General features: G+C 46.1%; 1 protein-coding gene across 1 annotated transcript in view; it reads right to left on the bottom strand.

Annotated features, from left to right (window-relative positions):
• The window catches only part of cyb561 (cytochrome b561), a 40,179-nt gene extending 26,034 nt beyond the window's left edge, over positions 1 to 14,145 (bottom strand). Inside the window, exon 1 of the mRNA XM_080213599.1 lies at positions 13,861 to 14,145. The gene's annotated coding sequence lies outside the window, so the exon portion shown is untranslated. The remainder of the gene's footprint in view (positions 1 to 13,860) is intronic.
• Between the last annotated feature and the right edge of the window lie 2,125 nt (positions 14,146 to 16,270).

The following is a 16,270-nucleotide window of genomic DNA, read 5'->3' as shown; positions in this document are numbered from 1 at the left end:
AGCACAGTAACACGATGGTTAGCACCGCTGCTTCATAGCTCCAGGGACCTGGGTTCGATTCCTGGCTCAGGTCACTGTCTGTGTGTGGGTTTCCTCCGAGTGCTCCGGTTTCCTCCCACTGTCCAAAAATGTACGGGTTAGGTTGATTGGATATGCTAAAGTTGCCCCTTATTGTCCTGGGATGTGTAGGTTAGAGGGATTAGCAGGTAAATGTATGGGGATAGGGCCTGGGTGGGATTGTGGCCAGTGCAGACTCAAAGGGCCTGTTTCTGCACTGTAACGTTCTATGGTTCTAATCCCATTTTTGGCCTCTTGTGTGATTTAATAGACATTACTGGATTCACACTGTGGCTAGCATGGTCAATAACTTGTGGCAAGTGGTTCCAGCAGCGTTTAGAACTTATATTTATTCCAGAATTGCTTCCTCAGGTGGACTGTCTGTTAGTCTGTTCGCCTCCCTGGGCTTACACCCTCAATAATGTGGATGTTGGAGATCTAAAATAAAAACATAAAATGCTGGAAAAGCTCATCTGGTCTGGCTTCATCTGTGAGAGGAAAACTGAATTAACATTTAGACTCCAATATGACTCCGAATACTGGAAATTGAGATTCCCAGCTTCGAACAGTCATTTTGGGCACAAAGCAGTAACCCCAAAGATGCTGCCAGACCTGCTGAGCTTTTCCAGCATTTTCTGATTTTATTTCTTATACACTTGGACTAAATTACCTTATCCCATGATTTGGGATGAGCTTTGGACAAATTTCATGAATTTCAGGATGTCTTCAGTGGAAAATAAATCAATTTTTAGCTGGATGAATTGAATTGTTAGCTGGCAACAAGAACTTGCATTTGTATAAGAGGCCATGTCACAGAAACACATCCAGGATGCTTCACTGGGGTACAGTCTACAAAAGGATGCCAAGCCAATGAAAGTAATATGAAGAGAGATGGTCATAATATGATGAGGGGATATAGCTTTAAATTAAGGGGTGGTAATTATTGGACGGATGCCAGAGGTAGGTTCTTTACTCAGAGGGTAGTAAGGGCGTGGAATGCCCTGCCTGCAGCAGCTGTGGACTCGCCAACTTTAAGGGCGTTCAAATGGTCAGTGGATAGGCATATGGATAACATTGGAATAGTTTAGGTTAGAGGGCCATTAGATTGGTTCCACTGGTCGGCGCAACATCGAGGGCCGAAAGGCCTGTACTGCGCTGTAATGTTCTATGTTCTATGATCAATAGCTTGGTCAGGGAGCTGATTTTTAAGTGTAGCCCTTTGAAGAGTCCAGAGTCCCACAGTCCAAAGATGTGCGGGTTAGGCTGATTGGCCATGTAAATTGACCCTGGTGTCAGGGGGATTAGCAGGGTAAATGCATGGGTTTACGCGTCTAAGGCCTGGGTGGGATTGTGGTCAGTGCAGACTCGATGGGCCGAATGGCTCCTTCTGCACTGTAAGGATTTTATGATAAGAGGAGAGGGGAGTAGGGAGGCAGAAGATCGTTGGGGCTAAGGTCACTGGGTCAATGGAAATTGTTAAATTTGAATTCAATGGATTTTTATTCACCAAGTGATTGAAGAGTTACAGAGCAAGTGGAGTTGAGTTACAGAACAGCCATTATGCAATAGAACAGGAGACTGGGGAATTCTTCCCATCTCTCCACCCAAAAAAAAGATTGTGAAGCAAAGGAGATAGAAGATTTAGAGGACTGAGGAATGAGAAGAAACTGGAAATGGGGTATTTATGCTCAGAGGAAGGGGGTGGATTTAGACCTTGATCCTTCCTGCAGATTTGGGAGCAGCGCTGGTGGTATTGAGAAAGAGCCAGTCAGTAAAAGGATGGATGAATCCTGGGGTTTGTGGATAGGTGTTAAAAGGTCATTTCCTTTGGTGGATGATGATGGATACACCGCAGGATCTCATTGGAAGAACGAGAGAGGAAGGTTTGTAAACAAAGAGCGTTCCGACTGTGGAATCCTTCACCTCACCCGGGCATTGAAGTGGAGATGGGAATAATCTATGGGAATGGGGTTACAGGATAGCTTCCTTCTGAACTGCAGGTTTGATGAAAACCTTTCCTTATTGATCTTCAGCTGAGGATTTTGAAATGTTGATATTGGATTGAGTTTAAAACGATGTGCCGAAAGTCCATTGGGCAATCTGTCAGTTTGTTACAGATCAGACTGTGAAGGCCAAGTATTAGTCAATACTGACTGCAACTCCCAGTTCAGAGCCGATTAGATTTGATTTATTTGGGCAAGACGACAGCTCAGTGACTATCACTGTTTGCTGTGCAGACACATGGATTTGGGCCGGTGTCTGTGGGAGTTTGCGCATTCTCCCCGTGCTTGAGTGGGTTTTCTCCGGGTGCTCCGGTTTCCTCCCACACCCAAAAAACGTGCTCTTAGACTGATTGGTGTAACAAATTGTCCCTAAATTAGTCTTCCCTCAATGTGGAATGCCATAAGCATAGGCAAGGGTCATGGGTGGAGGGGGACTCATAATGTTAAAATGGCGGCACGGGCTCGTTGGGCCGAAGGGCCTGTTTCCCGTGCTGTGTTGTTCTTTGTTCTTTGTATTGTCGCATGTATTATTATACAGTGAAAAGTATTGTTTCTTGTGCGCTATATGGACAAAACATACCATTCATAGAGCAGGAAATGAGAGAGTGCAGAATATAGTGTTACAGTCATAGCTAGGATGTAGAGAAAGATCAACTTATTGCAAAGTAAATTCATTCAAAAGTTTGACAGCAGCAGGGAAGAAGCCGTTCTTGAGTCGGTTGGTACGTGACCTCAGGCTTTTGTATCTTTTTCCCAACGGAAGAAGGTGGAAGAGAGAATGTGTGGGGCCCTTAGTTATGCTGGCTGTTTTGCAGAGGTAGCAGGAAGTGTAGACAGAGTTATTAGATGGGAGGCTGGTTTGGATGATGGATTGACTGCCACCTTCACAGAGAACCAGCATAAAACTTGGAGGTATGCCGAGAGGCCGGGCCTACTCAAAAAGGCATTGATTGCAAAGCCTACTTTCAAAACTACAATGCATGCTGGATTTGCCTATGGTTTCAGGGTTAGTATCAGCAGATAATAAGATTCTTAATGGTTATAGATAGTACATCAGAGCCTTACAACTATAGGTATATCCCAGTTATACCCAAGAACATGAGAAACAGAAGCAGAATAGGCCAGCAAGCCCTTCAAGCCTGTCCCACCATTCAATATGATCATGGCTGATCAGCGCTGGCCTCAGCTCCTTTTCTGTGCCATTTCCTCATAGCCCCCTCCTCCTCGGTCGACCAAATATTTTGTCCACCTCCACTTTAAATACTTCCAATGCCCCAGCCTCCTTTGTGGCAGAGAACCCAGAGATTCACACCCTCTACAAGAAGAAGTTTCTATGCACCTCAGTTTTAAACGACCGGCCCTTTATCTTGCGGCTGTGTCCCTTTGTTCAAGACTCTCCCACATCTCACCACCTACCCTGTCAGGCCCCCTCAGGATCTTATATGTTTGAATAAGGTCACCCCTCACTCTTCTAAACTCCAAGGAATACAGACCCAGACTATTTACTCTATCTTAATAGGACGACCCCCTCAATCCAGGAGGTAGCCTGGTGAACCTCCTTTAGACTACCTCCCATGTTCCTATATCCTATGTTCTATGTTTTATGTTCTATCCTTTTTCAGGTAAGGAGACTAAAACTGTACGCAATATTCCAGATGAGCCCTCAACATCACCCTATACAATTACAGCAAAACATCACTATTTTTAAACTCCTTTGCAATAAAGGCTAAAATGCCATTTGCCTTCTTAACTATTTGCTGGACTTGCAGGCCAGCTTTTTGCAATTCATGCACCTAGATCCCTTTAATTCACTCACCTGCAGTCTCTCTCCGTTTAGATAATAATCTGCTCTCTGATTCTTCCTACTAAAGTACATGACCCCACACTCCCCCACATTAAACTCCATTTACCAGGTTTTCACCCAGTCACTCAATCTATCGATATCCCATTGCAGAATCACAGTATCCTCATCTCAACTTTCCCTTCCATCTACCTTCGTGTCATCGGCAAATTTTGAAAACGGACATTCTGTTCCTTCCTCCAGGTCATTCATATAAATTGTGAACAATTACAAACTGATCCCTGCACTGCTCCACTCCTTACATCTTTTGTCTCTCCCTGGAGAGATGAAGGATGAGGGGCGACCTGATAGAGGTTTATAAGATGTTGAGAGGTATTGATCGGGTGGATTCTCAGAGGCTATTTCCCAGGGCTGAAATGGTCGCTATGAGAGGACACAGGTTTAAGGTGCTGGGGAGCAGGTACAGAGGAGATGTCAGGGGTAAGTTTTTCACTCAGAGGGTGGTGAGTGAGTGGAACTGGCTGCCGTCGGTGATGGTGGAGGCGAATTTAATAGGGTCTTTTAAGAGACTTCTGGATGAGTACATGGGACTTAATAGAATTGAGGGTTATAGGTAAGCCTAGTAGGTAGGGATATCATCGGCGCAAATTGTGGGCTGAAGGGCCTGTTTGTGCAGTAGTTTTTCTATGTTCTATGTTCTACACCTTTCCAGTCTGAAAAGGATCCATTTATTCTAGCTCTCTGAGACCTATTTTACCATTTTGATTCTAAGTTCTGGGCGGATTTGAAACTGGGAGTGTTTCAGATCTGACTTTTAGACCCGTTCTCAGGCGCCCCCCATGCACACTCTGCCTGAAAAAATATCAGCGGTTACAAATCACGCTGCACAGCCTGTGGGTGGGGTTTGACGTGTCTGAAACCCTGCAGCTCCGATTGGCACCCCCAACTGCACATGCGCAGATAAAGAATGATAGAATAACACTCCTCTGCCACAGCACTCCCGGGACGGATCATGCCTCCCCCATGGCCCCCACAGACATTGCCCCACTCCCTTAACACTACTGATCCTCTTATTCCCCCCCCCCCACCACTGATCACAGGCAGAATGGCAGCGGAACATTTCCCCCCCACTCTGATCACAGACAGGGTAACAGTGGACCTTCCCCTTCCCTCCCCACTGATCACAGGCAAAGTAACAGCAGACCTCCTTCCCCCACCCTTCCCCCCCCCCCCCCCCCCCCCCCCACAAATCTGAAGCAGAGAGCTGTCGGACACTCCCTCCTCACTAACGATGGGGGAACGCGGTGGTAAAGGGGGAAGTGCCGGTAAAGTTGGGCGTGCAGCCCATTAAGTCAATTTAAATGTATGCTAATGCACTTAAATGGCCATCGCGCCTGCTTCGGACGTGGTCCCGATCGTGGCCATTTTCAGGCCTTCGTGAAGGAGGAACCGGCGCAGAGGCATGTATGGGTCACGCTACTCACCTCACGCCCAACTTTACCAAGTTTTCACACCCGAAAGTAGGCGCAACGCAATAGTAAAATCTGCCCCTCTGTTTCCTATATGATAGCCAGTTTTCAATCCATGCTAACTTACTTCCTCCGATTCCATCGACTTTTACGTTAGGTACCAGCCTCTTTTGGAGTCAACCCACCCCAGCCTGGCCCCACCCCCAGTAGGCCCTGCTGCCTCAGGCTCCACCCCTTGGCACTGCCCAGTGCACGATGGACAGTGCCAGGGTGCCAGGCTGGCACTGGAGGGCTAGTAGCCGTACTAATAATCATACTGAACGAAAGGTTTGGAGGATTCAGTTTAGCACTCATCTGGCCTCCTATTTCCTGAACGATCTCACACACTTGTTGGTGTGAAAGCACAAGGTCATGTACTCAATGACAGAGGGCCCTGATCTTTATAGATAATAATGCAATAAGATTTGTAGTGGTCATGTGGTCAGGTTCTTTATCTGAACATCCCATAATCCAAACATCAAGGAATGTCTCCAATCAGAGGTGGTAACTGTAATGCAGAGGCATTGGTGCTAAGACTGCAAGGGTTTTCAGAGATCTAGGCAGAGAGAGAACAATCTGTTCATGGAAACCATCAAATTATAGCTGAACAGATTTATGAGGAGAGAATTTTTTATCGTTCTGACACAATTCAGTTAGAGTTAACCTTGTTGTAATTCAGATAGATTTGGTGCTCGGGTGGAAAAGGGCAAAGATAGATCAAGAGTAAGTCTTTTCAATTAGGAAAAGGCCATTTATATCGGTAAAATGTGATTTGGCAAAAGTGGTCTGGAACAGATATATAAATCAGTGTCAGGGCAGTGGGACAGAGAGAATTCAGGACAAATCTATCTTTCACAAGATGTGGACATCGCTGGCTAGGCCAGCATTTGTTGCTCACCCCTGGTTATTCTTGGTGCTGAGCTGCCTTCTCGAGCCGCTGCAGTCCATGTGTTGTAGGTACACCCACGGTGCCGACAGGGAGTTCCAGGATTTTGACCCAGTGACAGTAAAGGAAGGATGATGCATTTCCACGTCAGGATAATGTGTGGCTTGAAGGGGAATTTGCAGGTGGTGGTGTTCACATCTGCTGCCCTAGTCATTCTTATGATAAACACCTTAAACTTGTGTCCTCTCATAGCAATCATTTCAGCCCTGGGTGAAAGCCTCTGAGAATCCACCCAATCTGTGTCCTCTTGTTCTGATCTCTCCCTCAAGGGGAAAGACCTTTTCAGCACCAACCTTGTCAAGTGCACTCAGTTTCTCTCACATTTCAATATGATCACCTGTCATTCTTCTAAACTCCAGTGGGTGCAGGTCCAACTTGTCCAACCTTTCCTCAGTAGATAACCCCCTAATCCCAGGAATCAATCGAGTGATCCTTCTCTAAACTCCTTCTATTCTTTCTCAAATAAGGAGACTAAACTGTACACCAGACCTGGTTTCACCAACACCCGTAACAAAACATCCCTATTTTTAAGTTCCATTCCCTATGCAATAAATCAACACTCCATTTTTCTTCCTAATTTCTTGCTGTATCTGCAGACTAACTTATTGTGATCCGTATATCAGGCGATGCGGTAGCACAGTGGTTAGCACTGCTGCTTCACAGCTCCAGGGACCTGGGTTCGATTCCCAGCTCAGGTCACTGTCTGTGTGGAGTTTGCACATTCTCCTTGTGTCTGCGTGGGTTTCCTCCCACAGTCCAAAATGTGTGGGTTGGGTTGATTGGCCATGCCAAAAATTGCCCCTTAGAGTCCTGAGATGTGTAGGTTAGAGGGATTAGTGGGTAAATATGTAGGGATACGGAGGTAGGGCCTGGGTGGGATTATGGTCGGTGCAGACTCAATGGGCTGAATGGCCTCCTTCTGAACTGTGGGATTTCTATGATATACCACAACAACCAGGTCCCTCTGTAACTCAGAGTTTATTTAAATTGTATTCCTTTCTCAGAGCTACAAAGCCAATGTGCAGAGTGGCCAGGGTAAGCCCCTAATCCACCTCCGTGTTCGCTCCAAAAAACAGTTCCAATTCCAATTTAATCCATTTCATTGTCCCCACAAAAGGGACATACTAGATCCAAGCGGCATTACGCCTGATTGCATGCTTAATCTCAGCCAAAAGACACTCTCTTTCCATTTAAATAGTATACCGCTTTTCCCTTCTTCCTGCCAAAGTCGACAAGTTCACATTTTCCCACTCACTTAATTTACTATTCATTGCAGGTTCCTTATATCCTCTTCACAGCCTATGTTTCTACTGGCCTTTGTATCATTAGCGAATTTAGTTACTTTACATTCAGTTGCTTTATTAAAGTCATTGATATAACTGGTAAATAGCTGAGGCCCAGCATAGATCACTGTTTCAATCCACTCGTCACATATTGCCAAGCCAAAAATGACCCATACACGCTTGTTTCCGGTTAGCTAACCAATCCTCTGTCCAATTAACTCTGTCCGGTTAGCTAACCAATCCTCTGTAGTATGTTATCCCCACGCCACAAGCTCTTGCTTTGTATAGTTACCTTTCACGTGGCAACTCATCAAATTGTTCACTCGTGACGTAAATGACCTGGAGGAAGGAACAGAATGTAAGGTCTGCGATTGTACAGGGTGTTGGTCCCCTTGGCTAAAAAAGGATACAGTAACATTGGAGGCAGTCCAAAGGCTAATTCCTGGGATAAGAGGATTGTCCTGTCAAGAGAGACTGAATAGTCAGGGCCTGAATTCTTTGGAAGTTAGGCGAGTGAGGGGTGACCTCATTCAAACATAAAATCCTGAGGGAGCTTGACAGAGTACGTGGTGAGATGTTTTCCTTAGTGGTTCCCCTCGAACAGGGGAACATAACTACAAGATAAAGGGCCAGTTACTTAACACTGAAATTCCTTCTCGCGGAGGGTGGTGAATCTCTACTCCAAAGGCTGCTGGAGGCTGGATCATTACAGGCACTTAAAGTGGAGGTGGATAAATATTTGATAGGTCAATTGAGGAGGAGAGGGTGATGGGGAAATGGCACAGAAAAGGAGTTGAGGCCAACATAGATCAGCCATGATCATATTGAATGGTGGGACAGGCTTGAAGGGCCTGGTGGCCTATCCTGCTTCTGTTTCTCGTGTTCTGGAAATCTAAAAACAGCACATTCATGGGTTCACCTCTAACTATGTAGTTTGTGACTCCCTCAAGGAATTCCAATAAATTAGTCAAACATGATTGACTCTGCCTGATTGCGCTGAGATCTCCAACGTGCCCCGTTATAACCTCCTTAATAATCAACTCCAGCTTTTGCTGTGACTGTTGACAAGCTAACTGACCTGTCGTTTTTTGAGGAAAATTCCCTCAAAATTGCGGGAATTTTGAAACATTTAAACCAACACATCTTCTATTTTAGCAGCTACCTCTTTTAAGACCATCGGACGGAAGCTGCCGCGATCTGGATACTTGTCAACTTTCGGATCTAAGAATGATCTCAGAACCTTTTCCCCGGTGATTATGATTTTTTTTAAAGTTCCTCCGTCCCTTTCACCTCCTGATTCACACCAATTTCTGCGATGTTATTTATATCCTCTACAGTGAGAACAGAAACAAAATATCAGATCAGCTGCCAGATCCCCCAGACTCAGTCTCTACAGGACCAATGCTCACTTACCTTATTCTTTTCCTGAATAAATGCCTGAGAAACCACTATTTTTCTGTTTTTATATTTCTGGCTAGCCTCTTCTCATACCCTAATTTCTCTGCTCATTTTAATCTTTTCGCTGTGTTTTGCTGTTCTTTATATTCTGACCCATTCTCCCTTGTGGAATTATATGCTTTCTCTTTCAAGTTGATACTGTCTTTAACTTTCTTATTTCACCACAGATAGCACGTCCTTCTCTTTCAGTCTTTCTCTCCCGCGGGAAAAGTATCTTTTCCAAGCATTCTGAAATATGCCCTTGAATGTATAAGATGTTGAGAGGTATAGATCGGGTGGATTCTCAGAGGCTATTTCCCAGGGCTGAAATGGTCGCTACGAGAGGACGCAGGTTTAAGGTGCTGGGGAGCAGGTACAGAGGAGATGTCAGGGGTAAGTTTTTCACTCAGAGGGTGGTGGGTGAGTGGAATCGGCTGCCGTCGGTGGTGGTGGAGGCAAATTCAATAGGGTCTTTCAAGAGACTTCTGGATGAGTACGTGGGACTTAATAGAATTGAGGGTGAGAGGTAAGCCTAGTAGGTATGGATATCATCGGCGCAACTTGTGGGCCGAAGGGCCTGTTTGTGCTGTAGTTTTTCTATGTTCTATGTCATCTCCACTGACCTATCCCTTAATCTCCCAGTTCACTTTAGCCAGCTCTGTCTTCATGCCCTTATGATTGCCCATATTCAAGTTTCAAACATTGGTCTTAGATCTTTTGGATTCCTTGTATTCTTTGGCTGGAATCATTTCATTTAAAAGCTGAGGCACAGAATATAAGAGCAGGGAGGTTTTACCTGAACTATACCAACACTAGCTAGGCCACAACTTGAGGCCTGTATGCAGATTATAGAAATGATATAACTGCATTAGAGAGGGCCCAGAGGAGGTTTACGAGAATGTTGCCAGAACTGAAAATTGTAGCAATGAGGAAACATTGGATAGGCTGGGGCTCTCGGTGGAACAGAGGAGGCTGAGGGGTGATTTGAGTGAGATGTACGGAATTGTGAGGGACCTGAATAGAATGAATGGGAGAGGCCTATTTACCTTAACCAAGATCAGTGACTCGGGGACATAGATTTAAATGGTTGGTAGAAGGGTTAGATGGGGGAGTTGAAATGCGGAAATTGCTTTTCACGCATTTCAGGGGTAACAGAGATGCTGAGGAGACATTTAATTAAGGTGTGTAAAACTGTGAGGAGCCCAGATCAAATAGGTAGGAAGGACTTATTTTTATTAGTTGGCATGGCTGCACAGTGCTTATCACTGCTGCCTCACGGCACAGGGACCCAGGTTCAATTCCCAGCTTGGGTCACTGCCTGTGCAGAGTCTGCACATTCTCCCTGTGCCTGCATGGGTTTCCTCCAGGCGCTCTAATTTCTTCCCACAGTCTGAAAGGCTGTGCTGGTTAGGTGATAGGCCATGCTAAATTCTCCCTCAGCGTACCCGAACAGACGCTGGAGTGTGGTGACTAGGAGATTTTCACAGTCACTTAATTGTGGTGTTAATGTAAGCCTACTTCTGACACTAATAAATAAAGTAAACTAAACTAAACTAGTCAATAACCAGGGATAGACCTAAAGTGATTGTTAGGAGGATTGAAGGGAAGTTGAGAGAATGTTATTTCACCAAGGGTCAGGAATTCACAGCCTGGAAGGGTGTTAAAGGCAGAAACCCCTGTTAACATTTCAGAAACACTTGGATGTGGATCTGAGATGCCGAAAGCTGGGAAGTGGGATTAGGCTGGATTGCTGTTTTGCAACTGGGACAAGCACGGAGTGGCCTCCTGCTCTATAAATTGTCTATATTGAAGCTGAATGGCCTTTTGCTTTTCCCATATCGATCCGTGAACAGTGACAATAAGATCATTTATCATCAAGGAGCAGCGAGGTGGATTAATAGTGAGGCTGGGTTAGGAAGGGGTATTCCACCAGCATTCCTCCCTATCCTTCTTCAGAATGCCACAGAAATATTAATATCCAGCTCCAAAACAAAATACCAATTTATCCAATATCTCCTCTGAGGGATTGTCATTTCTGACACTGGGTTACTCCTGAACTGTCATTGAGGTTTGAATTCATATTGGGAGAACATAAGAACATAAGAAATAGGAGCAGGAGTAGGCCATCTAGCCCTTCGAGCCTGCCCCGCCATTCAATAAGATCATGGCTGATCTGTCGTGTCTCAGTTCCACATTCCCGCTTTCTCCCCATAACCCTTAATCCCCTCTCTTATCAAAAACCCATCAACCCGCGTCTTAAATATATTTAGCGAGGCAGCCTCCACCACTTCAACGGGCAGAGAATTCCAGAGATTCACCACCCTTTGAGTGAAGAAGTTCCTCCTCAACTCCGTTCTAAACCGCCCCCCCCTTTATCTTGAGGCTGTGCCCCCTAGTCCTACTGTCCTTTCTGAGCGGGAAGAGTCTCTCCACCTCTATCCTATCCATCCCATTCATCATCTTATACGTCTCAATGAGATCTCCCCTCATTCTTCTAAACTCTAACGAGTACAAGCCTAGTTTATTCAGCCTCTCCTCATAGTTCAACCCCCTCAACTCTGATATCAGCCTAGTAAACCTCCTCTGCACTCCCTCCAAGGCCAAAATATCCTTGCGTAAGTGCGGCGACCAAAACTGCACACAGTACTCCAACTGCGGCCTCACCAGTGCCCCGTACAGCTGCAGCAAGAGATACCTCATAATTTGGACCCTGACTGCTTCCTTATCTATCATTCTGTTCGGAACATAGAGATGGAGAGATCTTCATAAACAGGCCACTTACACCAAGGACAGCACAATTTCTCTGTTTGTATAGCTGGAGCCATCACTGCCTTCATCATACATCCAGAGTAATAGCTTCCACCCTGTATTCCTGGTGGAATTCATTCCCTGGAAGATGTCTGATCACAATCCCCCCATCTCCAACCACCCCCCCCAACTATTTTTTCTTGGTGAGACATTGGCTCAAATTCACCAATCTCATACCACTGCCTAGACAAAATAGGCAGGAAAGACTTATTTTTATTAGTCGGCACAGTGGCACAGTGTTTGTCACAGGGACAAGCGCAGGCACCTGGGTTCGATTCCCGGCTTGGGTCACTGTCTGTGCAGAGTCTGCACGTTCTCCCAGTGCCTGCATGGGTTTCCTCTGGGTGCTCTGGTTTCCTCCCATTGTCCAAAAAACGTGCTGGTCAGGTATATAGGCCATGCTAAATTCTTCTTCAGTGTACCCGAACAGGCGCTGGAGTGTGGTGACAAAGAGATTTTCACAGTAACTTAATTGCAGTTGGAAAGGAAAATGTAGCGCTCAGCCAAATCTCCATTCACTGCAGCAGGACTGGAGAATCTCAACTGCAGGCGAGATTGGAGACTCCTGGCCAACCACTCTCCACCCCCTCCTTCCTGTTTGTGGTTGATCTACTGTTTTGAAAACTGAAACTTGATAAAAGACACAATAGTGTTAGATAGAGGTGGTGCAGTCTGAAGCAGAGAGCTCTCTCTACCCCAGGGGCAGGATGTCCAGTATTAACCCATGGTTTGGTTCCTGCACTGGGAACATAACAAGGACCCCTTTAAAACAGCACTTTAAAGATAACCAGCAATAGAACTACAGTGAAGTTGAGAATTTGTTGCACACAGCGATTTATAATGTGGACAGACAAAGCAGATTTTGGTGGTCCCAGTGTGTAGTGGAAGATAAAGACTGATACACAGTCCCCAAGGGAATTTCAACGGAAATTTAGCCATGGGGTGGCACAGTAACTAAAGAACAGATCTAAAAGAACAGATTGAATTGTATCATTCAACAGAGAGTTGGATTGTTAGTTACAGAAAAACAATTGCAGGGCCCTGGGACAACAGCAAGAGGGAATGGGATCAACTGGCTAGCTCTTTCAAAGAACTGGAATGATGGGCCGAATGGCCTCTTTCTGTGTATACGATCATAGAATCATAGAATCCCTACAGTGCAGAAAGAGGCCATTCAGCCCATTGAGTCTGTCCCAACAGCAATCCCACACAACCCTATCTCTATAACCCCACATATTTACTCTGCTAATCATCCTGACACTAAAAGGCAATTTAGCACGGCCAATCCATCTGGTATGTTTGGAAGGTGGGGGGAAACCAGAGCACCCGGAGGAAACCCACGCAGACATGGGGAGAATGTGCAAACTCCACACGGTCACCCGAGGCCGCAATTGAACCCAAGTCCCTGGCACCGTAAGGCAGGAGCGCTAACCACTGTGCTGCCCGTTTTACGATTCTAAGACAGTTTGCACACATTTCTTTTAAGTTTCCTGAAGATACTTCTACTCCGCACATCTCAACACAGAACAGCCTTCTGAACACAGCATGCGGGGACAGAGCCGGGAGGCTGTGTGGGTCCAGGCAAACACAGACAGAGCAGTCTGATACAACAAAGCAGCGACTGCACTAACAGGTAGGCTGTTAGCCCCTTGGGGAGACTGTCAGCGCTCGATCGTTTGGGTTTGTGTCGGCTGTGTGAGAGAGGGGACTCAGGAACCTCCTGTCAGATGTGCCCCTGCATTGTCTCGCATTCAGAAAAGATCATTACAACAAAGTACAGAGTTCAGAGCCTGTCTGCCTCAAAATTCAATCCTAAAATTTAATCTGAAAGTGTTATTGCTATTTGAATATCAACTCTTCCTGACACATTTATGTGAGACATTTTTGAGAACAGAATACAGCCTCTTTCTTTGTTGACACCCTGGGAAGAAGTTCCACAAAACCCTGTCACACACACTCCTGCAAAAACAAATTCGTTGACAACAACACTTTGACGCCGTGGGGATCGATCACTTACCGAATGGATCAGGGCTCGGGTTCCAACGCTGCTGTCCACCCCGTGCCCTGTCACAGATTCGCGAACCTAAATGTCACCAAAGGGAGAAAGAATCTACTGGCCTGTCGCTCCTGTGAGGAGGGAGGAACCGAGGGGATCGGTAGCCCCTTGAGTTGGGTTCAAACCTGTAAGGTTCTGCCGAGTCCCAGCGAGGGCAACGTGTTCATACTGTTGCGAAACAGGAAGACACTTAACTGCCAAACATCCTTATGTAAGCAGTGCTATCTGACCTGCCCATGTACGCTGTACTAAACAAGGAAGCATATCAGCTAGCGAGGCACAGCCTCGGGGCCTAGCTAGTTGCCATGGTGATGCAGAAGATTGATTAATAATGCTGTTAGCTGTTCCTGCACCTGCTGGTTCCAATAAGGAACTCTGAGTCATCCTTTCTCGAGTTGGATTTTTAATCCTGATTGAAACAATCCTTATCGTTCTGTGACTATTTTTTTTTGTTTAGCAGGATTCCCACGCATTGACCAGAATTCTCCGAGCGTGAGTGGGATTTTCTTATTGTGCCGCTCAGAATGGAGTTTTGGCCGAGCGCCACGTTCCCCGTTCTGGCTGGCAGTGGTGCGGGACGGACGAAATCAGAGGATCCCGGCTACGCGCACACACTCCCTCTTGTGTCGTGATGATTCAGGATTGAAGGAAACCGGAAAAGGAACAGAAGATGCTGGGCAGGTCAGGCAGCACCTGTGAGGAGGGACGGAGTTTTGCTGACAAAAGAGACGTGCTGTCGAAGCTTTTCACTGTGCACTCATCAGGACAGATGCTACAATGCCAAATTTCAAAGGGGGGAACAACTTGCGTTGCAAGGACGCTGAGTGGTTTTCGACTCTGTGGCATTGCCATGGAGAAAGGACCTTGTTCTCCCCATGCTTTTATTTAATTCAAAAGGATACACAATTGGGTGGCACAATGGCATAGTGGAAATCATTAGAAACCCTACAGTACAGGAAGAGGCCATTTGGCCCATCAGGTCTGCACCAACCACAATCCCAAAACACAAGGAAATCCCACAACGCCAGTTTAAAGTCACCTGTTTGGACTTCAAACTGGTGTTGTGGGATTTCTTTCTGCTTTACCCCAGTCCAGCGCCGGCATCTCCACATTCCACCCAGGCCCTACCCCCATACCCCTACATATTTTACCCACTAATCCCTCTAACCCACACATCTCAGGACACTAAGGGGCAATTTTAGCATGGCCAATCAACCTAACCCACATACCTTTGGACTGTGGGAGGAAACCGGAGCACCCGGAGGAAACCCACGCAGACACAAGGAGAATGTGCAAACTCCACACAGACAGTGACCCGAGCTGGGAATCGAACCCAGGTCCCTGGAGCTGTGAAGCAGCAGCGCTAACCACTGTGCTACCGTGCCGCCCTGTTAACAAGTTAGCCCTGTTGTCTCACATTACCAGGGACTTGGGTTTGGCTCCCAGTTTGGGTCACTGTCTGTGTGTTCTCCCTGTGTCTGCATGAGTTTCCTCCGGGTGCTCTGGTTTCCTCCCACAGTCTGAAAGTCGTGCCAGTTAGGTGCTTTGCCCATGTTAAATTCTCCCTCAGTGTACCCGAACAGGTGCCAGAGTTTGACGGCTAGGGGATTTTCACAGTGACTTCATTGCAGTGTTAATGTAAGCCTACTTGTGACCAATAAATAAATAAACTTAAAAAAAAATGCTTGGACATGTTCCTTTTGATTGTAGAACTCCTGTCCCTGCATAGGGATATATGTAACTTCGAGCAGTGTAACTGAGCCACATTACAAACCCGACTGATAATCTTAAATTAGTTGTTGGTGTCATTCTTAACACACCCAGGATAGTTCAGCAAGTGCTGTCCAATCACATCTAACGTTCGACCTTCTGTTCTAAATTTTGTGCAGTGAGATGTCTCACAACTACCAGGTTAAAGTCCAACAGATTTATTTGGTAACACAAGCCACTAGCTTTCGGAGCGCTGCCCCTTCATCAGGTGAGTGAGGAGTTCTGTTCACAAACAGGGCATATAAAAACACAAACTCAATTTACAAAATAATGGCTGGAATGCGAGTCTTTACAGGTAATCAAAGGTGCAGACAATGTGAGTGGAGAGAGGGTTAAGCACAGGTTAAAGAGATGTGTATTGTTTCCAGACAGGACAGTTAGTGAGATTTTGCAAGCCCAGGCAAGTCACGGGGGTTACAGATAGTGCGACATGAACCCAAGATCCCGGTTGAGGCCGTCCTCGTGTGTGGAGCTTGGCTATCAGTCTCTGCTCAGTGACTCTGACTCTGTGTTGTTGTATGTCATGAAGGCCACCTTGGAGAATGCTTACCTGAAGATTAGAGCCCAAATGCCCGTGATGGCTGAAATGTTCCCAAACAGG

This window comes from Carcharhinus amblyrhynchos, chromosome 27, assembly GCF_965287045.1.
Source record: "Carcharhinus amblyrhynchos chromosome 27, sCarAmb.v2.hapA, whole genome shotgun sequence".
NCBI classification, from domain to species: Eukaryota; Metazoa; Chordata; class Chondrichthyes; order Carcharhiniformes; family Carcharhinidae; genus Carcharhinus; species Carcharhinus amblyrhynchos.
The sequence above is the reverse complement of the archived record's forward strand: the minus strand, read 5'-3'. Positions and strand labels throughout refer to the sequence as shown.